The sequence below is a fragment of the Salminus brasiliensis genome, chromosome 16 (assembly GCF_030463535.1).
Source record: "Salminus brasiliensis chromosome 16, fSalBra1.hap2, whole genome shotgun sequence".
Lineage (NCBI taxonomy): Eukaryota > Metazoa > Chordata > Actinopteri > Characiformes > Bryconidae > Salminus > Salminus brasiliensis.
In genome coordinates this window covers 20,769,372-20,787,176 of record NC_132893.1, presented here as the reverse complement: position 1 = coordinate 20,787,176, position 17,805 = coordinate 20,769,372, and the positions used below count along the sequence as shown (strand labels likewise).

The window sequence follows — 17,805 nt, the reverse complement described above, 5'->3', positions numbered from 1 at the left end:
TTGGATGTGAACATCATCACACAGGTTTAGAAAGACAGATTGTAAAAGTACTATTTTTAAGAAAATTAAGGAAAAGCTTCATTATTGTCATGGTTTAAAGTTCCAGGTTATTGCAAATATTTTATTAGGTTAGATACCAGATAAAGAATCATATTGCATCATTTCACATTTGTTATTTTATATAATTTCACATTTATTTTATTTAATGTACAAATAATGTTTTCATAAAGTTGCAGCATTATGTAAACATTATGTAAATGTCAAAATATTTAAAAAAATGTTTTTTAAACTAAATATTTTGGTGTACAAATAAAGTTACTCTAAAGATGCAGCAATGTTGTAGGAATCGTTATTAATGTTATGAAAAAACATTCATGAAACGTTTTGATAACCTAAACATAAGGTCCTTGTAACATTGTAGCAACGTTACCAGAACGTTAAAAAAAACGTTACCTAAAAACATTTCCAAAAGATTTGACAGACTGAATGTTCTAAGAAACCGCTCTACTAACCAAAAACTGTTAGGTGGCAGGACACAGAATGTTGAGAGAATGTTTAACAATGTTTATAAAAGTTTCTGTGTTGTTTTCCTCAGTGAAGAACAACAAACACAAAGACAAGGAAAATCTCCCTCAGAGCTGGAGGAAGAAACCCAGAAGGAACTGATCCTTTGATCAGAACTACTCATAAATTATTGATAAAAGGTCATCTTACCACCAAGACTGTTCTTCTGCTCAGGTGTGCTGATATAATCATAATATAATAATTAATATAACCAGAGCAGTGTGATATATAGTGTAATAATAAAAGTAAATTAATAATAATAGTAGCAGATGGTTAGAGTCCATGTAAACTTCAACATAGTCAATAGGCTGTAGAGGGGGAGCAGGAGAGCCCAGTGGTCAGTCTGGTGGGTGGGCAGCTGGTCTGATGCAGGGAGCAGGGCAGCCCAGCAGTCAGTCTGTGGTCTGAAGAGTTTCTTTTTAGTGAAGTTTATTGTAAAGATGCTTCAAACAGACAGGATTTCACAGGGCTGAAACTACTGTTCACATCTTCAGAAATTACACAGTATTTCTTCTACAGCGTTGAACTTTTCATTTCATTTATTATGAATATGTTTCACTCTTGTGTTTAAATGTTTTTAAAACTGATCAAAGTGAGAGTTTATATCAGCCTGAAAAAGAAAAAAGCATTTTGGCAAAACATCCTGAATGATTTAACATCATTTCTGGATATGTCCTATTCTTACATGATCATATTTCTTACAAATAATGAATTTCTTTATTATTAAAATATTTCAGTTTTATAAAGGCAGTGTCAGTCCAAAAGAAGTAAATCTAAACCTAAAACTGGACTAATGTGAGCTTAATCCTGTCTAGAGTGAAGTTAAAAATCTAGATTTTACTTTAAGTAGAAGAAAGAAACATCAAGAACACATCAGTAATTCAGAATAGCTCTTCAGAATAGCTCTTCATTCAGACAAACACAAAGACTCCAGTTCACTTCTCCATATCACTCCCCAATATAACTCCTTCATCCTACACCTCATCATCTTCATCTACTTATCCTCTTAATCCAGTTTGGGGCCACAGTGGCATTAGGGTAAGCACAGCTGTGGACAGCTGTGAGATTAAATCTTTCCAGTGGATTCTGAGTCGTCCTCTGGGTTTCCTCCCAATAGGGTGTGGCCAGTACACCTTGACTTGGGGGAGGTGACTGGAGGGTATATTTGTCAGATGTCCAAACCACCTCAACTGGCTCCCATCAACTCGAAGGAGCATTAGCTCTACTCCGAGGCGGAAAACAGGTCTTATCACTCTGTCACAAAGAGTGAGTGGGACACCACCATGGACTCAGACTTGGAGGTGCTAATTCTCATACTGACCGCTTTACACTAAGCTGAAAACCGCTCAAGTGCTTGATGAAAGCCCCTGCACATAGAAGCCAGCAGGACAACGTCATTCGCACACAACAAAGACGTAACCTCCAGGCCCCACCTGCCAGAAGCCCTCCTGTCTTTGGCTGTGACTTGTCCTGTTTATGAATATCAGAAACAGGAGTGGACACAAGGCACAGCACTGACTGAGTCCATCAGCAACACTGAACAAGCTTGACCTAGTGCTGAGAGTACAGACACAGCTCAGCACACAGAGAGTACAGGTACTGCACAGCTCGCATCTGCGACTACGGCACCCCATACACCTGGAGCACTTCCCACAAGATGTCTCTGGGAACATGGTCGAAAGCCTTCTCCAAGTCCACAAAACACATGAAGACTGGAGTGGCAGATTTCCATGCCCCCTCAACTATCTGAGAGAGAGTGACGAGCTGGTCCACCGTTCCACGGCCAGCATGGAATCTGCATTGTGCCTCCTGAATCTGAGGTTGCAGATGCATTCTCTGTTGCACTACCCTGGAATAGGTTTGCACACTATCTGGCTCACCAGTTTGCCAGACCAGAGGCACTGTCCCTGAGGCCCATGCAACATTGCAGGAGCATCTCAACCAAGACAGTCCCCCAACAGACAGAGCCTATGACAACACCAGGCTAATCACATCCACTCTTGGTGTCACTATGAAGCCTTTCAACTAGCTCAGTGACTTGGGCCAGAGAGATGGATTCTGATTCACCTGTTGCTGCCAAGCCCTGCCTCCTGGACAGAAGGCATGTTCCTTAGGTTTAGGAGTTCCACAAAGTGTTCCTTCCAGCGCCCAACAATATCCTCAGCTGAGTTCAGAGCTTCACTGCTCTTAGTGAGCACAGTTTGGACAGTGTCTCTCCTTTCTCTTCTGAGTTGTCAGAACATTTTCCAGAACCACCTTGCAACCTGCCAGTATCCATCAGCGAAATCCGGAAATACCCTGAGCCAGCCAAACTTGGAAAAAGAAATTATACCACTACCTGTAACCCCAAGTGAGCAAGCCAAAGGAAACAGTGGCAAGGAAAAACTCCCTCAAAGCTGGAGGAAGAAACCTTGGGAGGAACCAAGACTCACAAGAGGGACCCATCCTCCTCTGGTCAGTAGGTAAATGGTATAAATTCATAAATAGTTTGAAGAGAACCTGAAGCCATGATGCACGTCTATAAAGGGTGAACCCTGTGCGTCTTCTTCAGGATCTGTTGGAGGTACAAAATGCTAAAGTTAGTCAAACTGAAACATTTCTGAGAGATATTTCAAGTATAAAAATTTGGCCCATTATGTTCCCTCAACACTCGACTCACATACCTTAAACTGAGGGCATCTCAGCCTCTATGTTCTCCTTGTGGGCTGTGGGACAATAGGCTCTTCCTCCAGAATCAGCTCGCAGAGCTCTGTCTTTGCTCAGAAGACGAACATGCAGGAGCGTCTGCAGAAGCAGCAGAATGATGAACACCCTACTGGGAAGAAGAGGAGCAGTCAGCCACTACAGAGTTACGTCTGAAGAACTTCTTCATCCTTCTCCGAAGTGTCCGGCAGGCTCTTTTAACTGCAGCACCAAGTCGACTACAGCAGAAGCAGCCGTACTCCTCCTCTTCAACCTCTACACTTTGGCAAGTTACACTTGCACCACTACTGCTGCTGTCTTCTGGCTCAGGCATCACTGCCTCTTCCTCTGTCAGCTGTTGGGCACTGAAGAATGCTGACTCTTCTTCAGGGGTTGAAGGTCCCACCACATCTACCTCACTCCCCAAAGAAGATGAAGAGTGATACTCTTCAGGGGTAGAAGGTCCCACCACGTCTACCTCACTCCCCAAAGAAGATGAAGAGTGATACTCTTCAGGGGTAGAAGGTGGCACACCTTCCTCAATGCTCAGCGGGTGTGGGTTAAGGATGACACGAGGAATCCAAAACCTGTACAGAAGCAATGTGGGAAATGAGTCATCTTTGATTTGTTATTCATTGTTAGTGAACTAAAACTGTAGATCACCAGATTCCTTTTTTACAGAGCAGCCCTTCACTCTGAGTGACCTTTAATACTGCATTATATGTACAATACATCAAGTGTGTATCGTTACTGCCAGTGTTTCCAGACTGACTGTTTTAATGGAGGTAGCCGAGGTACAACACATGGGACAAATAAAGCACTTCTTAAATGCTACAACAAGGGTCTGATATCACAGAGGCCTTTGATCACTTCTTTACTTTTCAATGTTTCCTGAAGGACAATCACTCGGCTACTAACTTCACATCCTAAAAATTAGCCTGAAAAATACTGCAGAACTTCAGGGTGTAATCCTGAATCCTACCATATTCCAGGGCCCACTTCTTCAGAATCCCCACAGCCATAGACGAACAACTGAATACTGGGTGGACTTCCCTGTGCCTGACGTGAGAGAGGAAAGGATCATATATAAGTTCACATGTACTGATTAAACCTCAACTGTCTTATTTTAACTGGTGGGGGAAGCAGGCATTGGTTGCTATAACTACAACACAAATACAGCCATTTTATTAACTATCCAATCCCACCAGTTAACCTACACGTATCTACATCTTCATGTATCCCATTTTAATGATATCCAGTATTAAGAACAGTTTTAGACCCAGAATCTTCTCAGAACTCTGGTAAAACAGTGTCTCGGGTATCAAGCAGTGTATTCATAAACATTTGGTGTAATAACTTTCTGTGAGGGAGCTTTGAGAGGTTAAGACTTCTGGTTCCATTCACCACCACGGTGAACAAATCTGACTGGTGGGTTTCACACCAAACCCACTCTGACTGACTCTGTTCACATCTTAACTGATAATTATGCAGAAATCTACAGTAATTGTAGTAATTATCTCTCATGCTTGAAGAAATGGCTGTGTTATAAGGTGTGTTGTAAGACTTACGGTTCTCCTCTGCCTCTGGTTTCTTTGCCTGAAATAAAAAAATATATAATATTTAATTATGTTAATTTAGTTAATTGGTTTTTCCACTGTTTCAGTAAATTAACATATATAATATGTAAATAAATAATCAATAAATAATCATACAGAAGGATTGCCTCGCTCAGCTGTTTCACCAATTCTTCATTGGGGTCATTCTGGAAGGAGCAAGTGCCACCGGACGTGGATGGGCCGTCCAAGGTTGGGTCCTCCTCTTCTTTCTCCACTGCCTCTTCATCTGTCCCAGCAGTGTGGAGCTGCTGCTGCTGCCTGCCCTCACTGCTGTCCTCACACTCTTCCTCTAGAGATCCAAACACAGTCAACACACATTATTTCATTACCACACCAGATAGTATGTGGACACCCCCACATACTTTAAAGAAGATACAGGCTGAAAGTGGAACCCAGTGAAGTTGTTATAACTGCAAACATGCACTGTCTAGTACCTTCAGTACAGTCAACCTAACCCTATATATTTAACAATGCTTACAGTTGCTTCACTTTTGGCCATGTAATGTTCTCTATGAGAACATAGTGTCTGTACAGCCTGATCCATGAAGATCACACTTACCTACTGATGAGGAGTCCTCATAGGAGAACTGGTAATCAGACTCCACATCATTGGTCTCCTCCGGAGAGCTTTCAGGCTCAGGACGACAGGAATCTTCCCTCTCACTCATTCTGCAGTTGATGAAAATACTGTTGTAGAACCTGTCTATCGGTTCTAGATAAGATGGATGGAGTTTCAGCCTAAAAGCATGAACATTAGTGTGAACATAGGAAAGTCTAACGAGCTGCTGAATCCTAACTGAGACGATCAGACAGAACCTGCCTTCTTATAGGAGTCATGTTCTGTGACGTCATCGATGACGTCACAATGGAGCAAAGGAGTCAGACCAATCAGGTCAGTTTTACATCCCACGCTACAGAGCTATGAGGAGCAGAGCTGTGTCTCCTTCGGCTTCATTGACTGTATAGGACTGGATGTACACACAGGGCTGTGGAACAGTACTGCCCCCCTCTGGAGGTTCTCTGTTAGTGCAGTTTTGTAGTGATTATTTTAGAAGCTCCATCAAAATGTTTTAATAAATAAAGTAAAACATATCAATCTCTAAACACACTTTTATTACCGCAGTGATTTACAAATATATTCTACATGCAAATAAGCCCTGTGAAAAAGTATTTGCCCCCTCACAGTACTGCATTTATTCGGTGTGACCGCACATCCTCCATATGTTCTTCGTGGACACTTTTTGGGATCTAAAAATTTCAAGTGGTCCAAATTTTGGAGATTAGGTTTAGGTGTAGTGGTTTAGGCTTAGGTGCAGTGGGTTTAAGTTAAGGTTTACTAGGTTTAGTTTACATTTAGGTTAAGTTTAAAATTAGATTTAGGTGTAGTAGGTTAAGTTTTGGTTTACGCTCAGGTTAGAATTAGGTGTAGTAGTTTAGGTTTAGGTGTAGTGGGTTAAGTTTAGGTTCAAGTTAAGGTTTATTAGGTTTAGTTTACATTTAGATTAAGTTTAAAATTAGATTTAGGTGTAGTAGGTTAAGTTTTGGTTTACGCTCAGGTTAGAATTAGGTGTAGTGGTTTAGGCTTAGGTGCAGTGGGTTAAGTTTAGGTTCAAGTTAAGGTTTACTAGGTTTAGTTTACATTTAGATTAAGTTTAAAATTAGATTTAGGTGTAGTAGGTTAAGTTTTGGTTTACACTCAGGTTAGAATTAGGTGTAGTAGTTTAGGTTTAGGTGTAGTAGCTAGAATTTAGGCTAGGATTACATTTAGGTGTGGTAGTATAGGTGTAGGTGTAGTAGGTTAAGTTTAGGTTTAGGTTCAGGTAATAAAATCACACTGGTTGCTTTGTAACAATCTCTGTTCAGATTGATTGATTTCTGTGGTTCTGGGTTGCGTCAGTGATCCGTGTGTATGTATCAAGGGTGGATCTATATTTAGTATTTCAGTCACATATTTATAAATTCCTCTGGAGACCTGGATGTTATTTTATTATTTATTACTGATTTATTACTATATCAATAACAAAATAACAAATAACAAAAAAAGTTCTGCAACATATTTAATGGGTTTCAGGAAGGTTATCCTCTAACATTGTACAAGTGACATTTATAAAATATAATTAATATGACATAATATTTTCTGAATTAAATAACTGGATATTGTTCTTTAAAAATGCTCATTTTCCCCAAAACAAATCCACAGTTCGATTCTGAAAAATGACTGAAGAGAAAGTTTTCTACACCGTGCAGAGAGGACGAAAATCTCTGTGCAAACCACTGGTAGAGGAGTGATCCACTGTGCAGACCAAGTACACCCACAACTCACTGGCTGCGGGTATCACTCAGACCTGCAGCTGTACTGCTTTGAGCCTATTGTTGAGGCAAGCGACTCCAAACATGGGTTCATAGAGTCACTAAAAACAACAAATTCTATAAAACCTTCTATTCTAACAATAAAAATTCTATTAAAATTATGTTATTTTAGTTTACTTTTAAATAGTTTTAATGTAATTATTGTTTTTTATATTTGCAAAAAAAACCCAATATTTTTATTTTACAGAAAACATTTGGTTACAAAACGTATTCATATGTTGCATATTTTGTTGAACTAGTACTACAAGCTATATTTTATCATTAAATAAACAATGATCAAAGTAAATTTTTTAACATGAGAAGTGTATGAATTTTTTTATTTATTTTATAAGTAAGAATGAACATTTCAAAAGGTCAAATTATTAAAGTGCTAATCATATATTTACCTCAGCAGTGCTAATCATTAATTTACCTCAACAGTTCTAATCATAAATTTATCTCAACAGTGCTAATATTAAATTTACCTCAGCAGAGCTAATATTAAATTTACCTCAGCAGTGCTAATATTAAATTTACCTCAGCAGTGCTAATATTATATTTACCTCAGCAGTGCTAATCATAAACTTTCCTCAGCAGAGCTAATTTTAAATTCGCCTCAAAAGTGCTAATCATATATTTACCTCAGCAATGCTAATTATAAATGTACCTCAACAGTGCTAATCTAAAATTGTCCAAGTTTCATTACTGTCATGGTTTAAAGTTCCAGGTTATTGTAAATATTTTATTAGGTTAGATACCAGCTAAAGAATCATATCGAATCATTTCACATTTGTTATTTTATATAATTTCACATTTATTTTATTTAATGTACAAATAATGTTTTCATAAAGTTGCAGCATTATGTAAACATTATGTAAATGTCAAAACATGTCAAAAATGTTTTTTAAACTAAATATTTTGGTGTACAAATAAAGTTACTCTAACGATGCAGCAATGTTGTAGGAATCGTTATTAATGTTATGAAAAAACATTTATGAAACGTTTTGATAACCTAAACATAAGGTCCTCGTAACATTGTAGCAACGTTACCAGAATGTTAAAAAAAACGTTACCTAAAAACATTTCCAAAAGATTTGACAGACTGAATGTTCTAAGAAACCGCTCCACTAACCAAAAACTGTTAGGTGGCAGGACACAGAATGTTGAGAGAATGTTTAACAATGTTTATAAAAGTTTCTGTGTTGTTTTCCTCAGTGAAGAACAACAAACACAAAGACAAGGAAAATCTCCCTCAGAGCTGGAGGAAGAAACCCAGAAGGAACCGATCCTCCTTTGATCAGAACTACTCATAAATTATTGATAAAAGGTCATCTTACCACCAAGACTGTTCTTCTGCTCAAGTGTGCCGATATAATCATAATATAATAATTAATATAATCAGAGCAGTGTGATATATATAGTGTAATAATAAAAGTAAATTAATAATAATAGTAGCAGATGGTTAGAGTCCATGTAAACTTCAACATAGTCAATAGGCTGTAGAGGGGGAGCAGGAGAGCCCAGTGGTCAGTCTGGTGGGTGGGCAGCTGGTCTGATGCAGGGAGCAGGGCAGCCCAGCAGTCAGTCTGTGCTCTGAAGAGTTTCTTTTTAGTGAAGTTTATTGTAAAGATGCTTCAAACAGACAGGATTTCACAGGGCTGAAACTACTGTTAACATCTTCAGAGATTAGATTGTGATGAAATGTTTTTAAAACTGATCAAAGTGAGAGTTTATATCAGCCTGAAAAAGAAAAAAGCATTTTGGCAAAACATCCTGAATGATTTAACATCATTTCTGGATATGTCCTATTCTTACATGATCATATTTCTTACAAATAATGAATTTCTTTATTATTAAAATATTTTAGTTTTATAAAGGCAGTGTCAGTCTAAAGGCAGCAAATCTAAACCTAAACCTGGACTAATGTGAGCTTAATCCTCAGTCTAGAGTGAAGTTAAAGATCTAGGTTTTACTTTAAGTAGAAGAAAGAAACATCCAGAACACATCAGTAATTCAGAACAGCTCTTCATTCATGCTGAAAGACAAACACCAAAACTCCAGTTCACTCCTCCAGATCACTCCCCAATATAACTCCTTCATCCTACACCTCATCATCTTCATCTACTTATCCTCTTAATCCAGTTTGGGGCCACAGTGGCATTAGGGCAAGCACAGAATCCCAGGCATGCCTGTCACCAGCAGGTTCAACCAGCTCCTACTGGGGGATCCCGAGGTATTCCCAGGACAGCTGTGAGATATAATCTCTCCAGTGGATTCTGGGTCTTCCTCTGGGTTTCCTCCCAGTAGGGTGTGGCCAGTACACCTTGACCTGGGGGACCTTGACCTGGGGGACCTTGACCTGGGGGACCTTGACCTGGGGGACCTTGACCTGGGGGACCTTGACCTGGGGGAGGTGACTGGAGGGTATCATTGTCAGATGCCCAAACCACCTCAACTGGCTCCCATCAACTCGAAGGAGCATTAGCTCTACTCCGAGCCTCTGCCGGAAAACAGGTCTCCTCACTCTGTCACAAAGAGTGGGACACCACCATGGACTCAGACGTGGAGGTGCTGATTCTCATACTGACCGCTTTACACTAAGCTGAAAACCGCCCAAGTGCTTGATGAAAGCCCCTGCATGTAGAAGCTAGCAGGACAACGTCATCCGCATACAACAGAGACATAACCTCCAGGCCCCACCTGCCAGAAGCCCTCCTGTCTTTGGCTATGACTTGTCCTGTTTATAAATATCAGAAACAGGAGTGGACACAAGGCACAGCACTGACGGAGTCCATCAGCAACATTGAACAAGCTTGACCTAGTGCTGAGTACAGACACAGCTCAGCACACAGAGAGTACAGGGACTGCACAGCTCGCATCTGCGACTACGGCACCCCATACACCTGGAGCACTTCCCACAAGATGTCTCTGGGAACATGGTCGAAAGCCTTCTCCAAGTCCACAAAACACATGAAGACTGGAGTGGCAGATTTCCACGCCCCCTCAACTATCTGAGAGAGAGTGAAGAGCTGATCCACCGTTCCACGGCCAGCATGGAATCTGCATTGTGCCTCCTGAATCTGAGGTTGCAGATGCATTCTCTGTTGCACTACCCCAGAATAGGCTTCCCTGAGGAGGCTCAGAAGTGTGATGCCTTGATAGTTTGCACACTCTCTGGCTCACTTACACCAGTTTGCCAGTTTAGAGGCACTGTACCTGAGGCCCATGCAACATTGCAGGAGCATCTCAACCAAGACAGTCCCCCAACAGACAGAGCCTATGACAACACCAGGCTAATCACATCCACTCTTGGTGTCACTATGAAGCCTTTCAACTAGCTCAGTGACTTGGGCCAGAGAGATGGACTCTGATTCACCTGTTGCTCCCAAGCCCTGCCTCTTGGACAGAAGGCATGTTCCTTAGGTTTAGGAGTTCCACAAAGTGTTCCTTCCAGCGCCCAACAATATCCTCAGCTGAGTTCAGAGCTTCACTGCCCTTAGTGAGCACAGTTTGGACAGTGTCTCTCCTTTCTCTTCTGAGTTGTCAGAACATTTTCCAGAACCACCTTGCAACCTGCCAGTATCCATCGGCGAAATCCAGAAATACCCTGAGCCAGCCAAACTTGGAAAAAGAAATTATACCACTACCTGTAACCCCAAGTGCGCAAGCCAAAGGCGACAGTGGCAAGGAAAAACTCCCTCAAAGCTGGAGGAAGAAACCTTGGGAGGAACCAAGACTCACAAGAGGGACCCAACCTCCTCTGGTCAGTAGTTAAATGGTATAAATAGTTATAAATAGTTTGAAGAGAATCTGAAGCCATGATGCACGTCTATAAAGGGTGAACCCTGTTCGTCTTCTTCAGGATCTGTTGGAGGTACAAAATGTTAAAGTTAGTAAAACTGAAACATTTCTGAGAGATATTTCAAGTATAAAATCTGGGGCCATTATGTTCCCTCAACACTCAACTCACATACCTTAACCTGAGGGCATCTCAGCCTCCATGTTCTCCTTGTGGGCTGTGGGACAACAGGCTCTTCCTCCAGAACTGGCTCACAGAGCAGGACACTTGGAGACGCATCACTCTGTCTCTGCTCAGAAGACGAACATGCAGGAGCGTCTGCAGAAGCAGCAGAATGATGAACACCCTGCTGGGAAGAAAAGGAGCAGTCAGCCACTACAGAGTTACGTCTGAAGAACTTCTTCATCCTTCTCCGAAGTGTCCGGCAGGCTCTTTTAACTGTAGCACCAAGTCGACTACAGCAGAAGCAGCCGTACTCCTCCCCTACAACCTCTACACTTTGGCAAGTTACACTTGCACCACTACTGCTGCTGTCTTCTGGCTCAGGCATCACTGCCTCTTCCTCTCTCAGCTGTTGGGCACTGAAGAATGCTGACTCTTCTTCAGGGGTAGAAGGTCCCACCACGTCTACCTCACTCCCCAAAGAAGATGAAGAGTGATACTCTTCAGGGGTAGAACATGGCGCTCTGTGTCCCTCACTGCTCTGAGAGGAAGACGACTGAGAGTCTTCCTCATTGCTCAGCTGGTGTGGGTTAATGATGACAGCTTGTGGATAAGCCACAGCTGGTTGATTCCAAAACCTGTACAGAAGCAATGTGGAAAATGAGTCATCTTTGATTTGTTATTCATTGTTAGTGAACTAAAACTGTAGGTTATCAGATTCCTCATTTACAGAACAGCTCTTTACTCTGAGTGACCTTTAATACTGCATTATATGTACAATACATCATGTGTGTATCCTTACTGCCAGTGTTGCCAGACTGACTGTTTTAACTGAGGTAGCAAATATATGGGACAAATATAGCACTTCTTAAATCCTACAACAAAGGTCTGATATCACAGAATCAATGTTTCCTGAAGGACAATCACTCTGCTACTAACTTCACATCCTACAAATTAGACTGAAAAATAATCCAGGGTGTAATCCTGAATCCTACCATATTCCAGGGCCGCCTTCTTCAGAATCCCCACAGCCATAGATGAACATCTGTATACTGGGTGGACTTCCCTGTGCCTGACGTGGGACAGGAGAGGATCATATTTAGGTTTGCATGCACTGATTAAACCTCATCTGTCTTATTTTAACTGGTGGGGGAAGCAGCCATTGGTTGATATGACTACAACACAAATACAGATATTTTAATAACTATCCTAACCATAACTATCATTTTATTAACTCACCACCACGGTGAACAAATCTGACTGGTGGGTTTCACACCAAACCCACTCTGACTGACTCTGTTCACATCTTAACTGATAATTATGCAGAAATCTACAGTAATTGTAGTAATTATCTATTATGCTTGAAGAAATGGCTGTGTTATAAGGTGTGTTGTAAGACTTACGGTTCTCCTCTGACTCTGGTTTCTTTGTCTGAAATAAAAAAAGAATATTTAATTATGTTAATTTAGTTAATTAGTTTTTCCACTGTTTCAGTAAATTAACAGATATAATATGCAAATAATCAATAAATAATCATACAGAAGGATTGCCTCGCTCAGCTGTTTCACCAATTCTTCATTGGGGTCATTCTGGAAAGAGCGAGTGCCACTGGATGTGGATGGGCCGTCTAAGGTTGGGTCCTCCTCTTCTTTCTCCATTGCCTCTTCATCTGTCCCAGCAGTGTGGAGCTGCTGCTGCTGCCTGCCCTCACTGCTGTCCTCACACTCTTCCTCTAGAGTTTAATACACAGCCAACAAACATTTAACCCTATATATTTAACAATGCTTACAGTTGCTTCACTTTTGGCCATGTAATGTTCTCTATGAGAACATAGTGTCTGTACAGCCTGATCCATGAACATCACACTTACCTACTGATGAGGAGTCCTCATAGGAGAACTGGTAATCAGACTCCACATCATTGGTCTCCTCTGGAGAGCTGTCAGACTCAGGACGACAGGAATCGTCCCTCTCACTCATTCTGCAGTTGATGAAAATACTGTTGTAGAACCTGTCTATCGGTTCTAGTTATAATGGATCTAGAGTTTTAGCCTAAAAGCATGAACATCAGTGTGAACATAGGAAAGTCTAACGAGCTGCTGAATCCTAACTGAGACGATCAGACAGAACCTGCCTTCTTATAGGAGTCACGCTCTGTGATGTCATCGATGACGTCACAATGGAGCAACGGAGTCAGACCAATCAGGTCAGTTTTACATCCCACGCTACAGAGCTATGAGGAGCAGAGCTGTGTCTCCTTCGGCTTCATTGAATGTATAGAACTGGATGTACACACAGGGCTGTGGAACAGTACTGCCCCCCTCTGGAGGTTCTCTTTATTACTTCATTGATTTATAGAGCAAGGTTATTCTACATGCAAATCAGCCCTTTGAAAACGTATTTGTCCCCTCACAGTTTTAGTACTGCATTTATTTGGGACAACCATTCATCCTACAAAGGTTTTTCCTGGAGAGATTCTCTTATTGGGACCCACAAATATATCAAGTTTTTAGTAGACAAGTTTATATGGCTTTAACCAGTTTTGGATCCTAAATGCTTAAAGACAAATGCAAATTTGAAAAATTGGTTCTAGATAAAAAAAAAAATTGCTTTCATCTTATCTCAAATCAATAATCAATCCCTCAAACACACACTTATAACCTGTCACACTGGACACATTGTCCAGTCTAATAGTGAGTAATAAGAAGTCCCAGGAGTTCTCCACTGTCATTTACGAAACGGAAGGATCTGGAAAAAGACCTAGGTCTGCTGTAGGGATCATTAGGGGTGTTTCATCACCATCCTGAAAACACATTTCTTTCAGTTGTTCTTAAAACGGAGGTTGTTGTTTTGACCATTTATTGGTCACAGATGTCACAGTGGTGCAATGATTTGAACATATTTTCTGAATAAATTCTCTCATTTGCTTCAATCTCTTGAAAACTCCTCTTATGCCATCACTACTTCCTCTGTGTTGTTTGTGTACAGGCATGGCCAAACCAACCTGCATGTTTTTCCTAGATTTTAACAAGCTACTAACTAGACTGAACTAGGACTTCACAAAGTTTCCAACAAGGCTAACAAGGACTTAAAGCTAACCTCATCCACCAATGGAAAGGAATATGGGGTTCTAATTGGTCTCCCAAGTAGAACAATATCCTCCAATGAAAAGGAACCTGTGGCAGACAGCAAAAACAACCCAAACACAGGGACTGTGTACACTCTGCACTTTCACTGGATGTCCCTTTCTGTACATAATCTGCGTACTGTTCGCTCTACCTGAACGCTAGCTGCTATACTCATTACTTTACTCTACACCTTGTTTACATATGTGATGCTGCAGAAATACCAGACTGGTCTACCTCATCATACAACCTGTTTTATTCTTTATTTACATGCACAGCACATCACCGCTCTACATATTTATTCCATTTTACTGTTAGTATAATAACTAAGTGTGGATCTAAATCACCCAACCTTCATGCACGCATGTCGTTAACTTCCATTGTTATGCACATGATACACAGCTCTATATGTCAGCCAAACCTGATGACAAATCTAGGTTAAAGACAACCGAGGGCTGTGTGAAAGATGTGAAATGCTGGATGTCGCATAATTTCCTCTGTCAATGACAAAACTGGGTCCAGAAGCCGCAAAAACGGAATGTTAAATCTGGTTTCTTTTTTCTTTGCCATTCAGAAGTGTTCTTTTGCCAACATACAGCTAAAATTAGTAGGATAGCTTTTCTACATCTCTGGAATATTGCCAAAAAATGCCTTATAAATCTGACCATTGCTATGCACTATTGTCAGGATGTTCTAGCAGGAACCTCAGTAAACTTCAACTTGTTCAAAATGCTGCAGCCAGGGTCCTTACTAAAATCTGCTACTCATATACAAAGCTCTACACAGCCTCACTCCTTAGTACCTGCAAGATCTTGTTTCCTATAATGCATTATGATGATTATTTAGATCACAGGGCGCTGGCTTTTTACTAGTTCTCAAAATTCAGAAAGCAATTCAGCAAGGGGAAGAGCCTTTTCACATAAGGCCCCCAATTCCCAAAGTTTAGCTTTTGGTAAATAATGTTTTCCTTTAGATGAAGGTTGCTGATCCAGGCGTTCATGAGGTTTGTGGACGGTGGAGCAGATGGATGCCAGTGCTTCAGGGTCCTCCAGTGGCTGTTTTACCTTCTGGCTTTCTCCTTTTAGTTAGATTGTTATAGTCAGACATGCCGGAGTTAACGGTTCTCCATTAATAGTGTGCTTTTTTGTCCTCTATCGCCCCCCTGAATGTTTTAACCGCCTTACTTGACCTTCCTTTATTAATATTTTTATTGATTAGTATTAACCTCGATTTATTAATCAATAATTAATCAACAATCAATTGGTTTGATTGTTTTAACATTTAAATGATGTAGTGTGTAACTTTTAGGCCCTTAAGTGGTCTCAGTGAATCTTCCTTTCTACCAAGCGGATTGTTGAATGGCTTTGACACACTACACGACTTGTAGAGTCGTCAGGTCGCTGTACGGTTCAAAATACACAACTCGATCTCTTGTAATCATGAATGTTTGAGTCGTTGTGGTTTGCACACTACATGACTGTTCAGCAACTGCAGGTCACACATTACACGACCGTTCCAAGAAAAATCACAGACGAGTCTGTATGCTCTTGTTTTTGTCACGAAAGCACATGCAAGAAGTTACAGGGAGTTTTTCCTTGCCACTGTCGCCGTTGGCTTGTTCGCTGGGGGTCTTGGATCCTTCATGTCTTCTTATGTTATTTCTTTTTTTTCTGTCTTTTACTAATTACTAATTATGTAAAGCTGCTTTGTGACAACAATAGTTGTAAAAAGTGCTATACAAATAAATTTAACACAAACGGTTAAGTTCATTTGTGTGCTAAAAAAGGAGTAGTGGGTGGCGATGCGAGGCCAGCAGGGATGCTCTGTTCTGTAGAGGAAGTTGGAAGTAAATATATATACATTTTTACAGTGAAAATGTAGGTATTATGGTTGAGTGTACACCAATGTGTTCTGACAGAAACTATATTATGTCCCTGCACCACACGCACACATGTGTAGATGCATGATAAGGCAGGATTTTCGCTTCTTCCTCTGCTTTTCGTCTCTCCTTGCATTTTCATTGGCTGGAACATGACACCGCACTCACTGTCAACATGCTATATAGATTTTTTGTAACTTGTTTGGTCGCGTCTTTTTCTAGAGACGATTTTTGAGCCTTCAAAAAAATCAGGGCCAGAGTCGTGTAGTGTGAACTTGGCATAACTGTTGTCTGAACTGTGGGTACTGGGGTCGGAGGGAAGGTCACAGAGAGAACATTAGTGATTAGCCATGTGAGAAAACAATAACAGCTGTCCATTGGTTAATCCACGGCCAAACATAGCATAAATACCCTAAGGCAGACGAAAGAAAGCAGTGTTTTGGAGGCCAACAGGTAGGCTTATATGTTGAGCAGGCCTAGCCTGCTGGGAAGGAAGGGGTTAAGAGCTGCATGAGCGGAAGACACAAACCAGAGAGCGTTCCGGCTGGGAAGCTGAATGGTCCCTTTTGATTAATCCTTTGGACTTGATATGAACTTTAACCTTTCCTTCCTTTCTTCATGCATTAAACTGTTGTCCAGGGAAGTCTTTTAATAAACTGCCAAAATGATTTTGGGACTATTGGCTCATTTTCTTTCCCCTGTACATCATGTTTTCTGGCCAGAATTTTTCTTATTATCTTACACAATCATGCATTTTATTTACACTATTTGACACTGACAGACTTGATCCAAGATATTGGTGCTTTACTTTTATGTTATACACTACACTATTAAAACTATTTGAGCAATGCCATAGAAGAACCAGTTCTGGTTCCAAAAATGAACATTTCTGTAGAAGATATGAAGGCTAAGCTTAACCCCTTAAACAGTTTATGGCCCCCTGGTTCTATTAACAAGGAAGAGACCCACCAGCTTGTACAGAAGTCCCTGTAGTGAGATGTAAAATTTAAATTATGAAATCTTTCTTCAGATTGTTACAAACAAACTGCACTGTGTGTGACCAATTATCTTACATGATTTGCTGCATGTACACAATATATAATAAAATGTAATTATGATTTTTTAATTATTTAGCTAGTTCAAACCAAGTTGAGAAAAAAACATATTTGGTGGTTATACACAAGTAAACACAACCTCTGCAGGAAGCTAGTAGTTACCAAGATATTCATTTTTAGTTATTAAGATATTAAGATAAGATAAGATAAGATAATCCTTTATTAGTCCTGCAGTGGGGAAATTCACAGTGTCACAGCAGAAAGGGATAGCAAGACACTCAGTTACAAAAATGTAGATAAATAAATAATGTACACTATATACACACAATAAACTTTTTTTTCTCAGTCTGATGCAATCATTATTCTGAAGCAATCCTAATTTTGTTTCTGTCTGTAGGCTGAAACTGGGGGGTCATCACTGTGACCTTGGCTTCTGACTGAAGATTTTTGTCTACTTTTCTCATTTTCCAAATGTAATGTTCTGTATATTTGTCTTTTGATAAGTCTACTGATATAAATTAATTGGCCTGACTAGTAATCAGTATATAGTTTAATCACTGGCTTTAGTTTGGACT

The 17,805-nt window shown here is 40.4% G+C and overlaps 1 long non-coding RNA gene across 1 annotated transcript; it reads right to left on the bottom strand.

The window, feature by feature from the left end:
• Positions 1–3,782: 3,782 nt before the first annotated feature.
• LOC140536503 (uncharacterized) lies at positions 3,783–5,020 on the bottom strand. The gene is made up of 4 exons (XR_011977619.1): positions 4,959–5,020; positions 4,815–4,842; positions 4,229–4,305; positions 3,783–3,833 (listed from the first exon to the last, which is right to left on the bottom strand). It is a non-coding gene; the product is annotated as an uncharacterized lncRNA (long non-coding RNA).
• Positions 5,021–17,805: the final 12,785 nt, after the last annotated feature.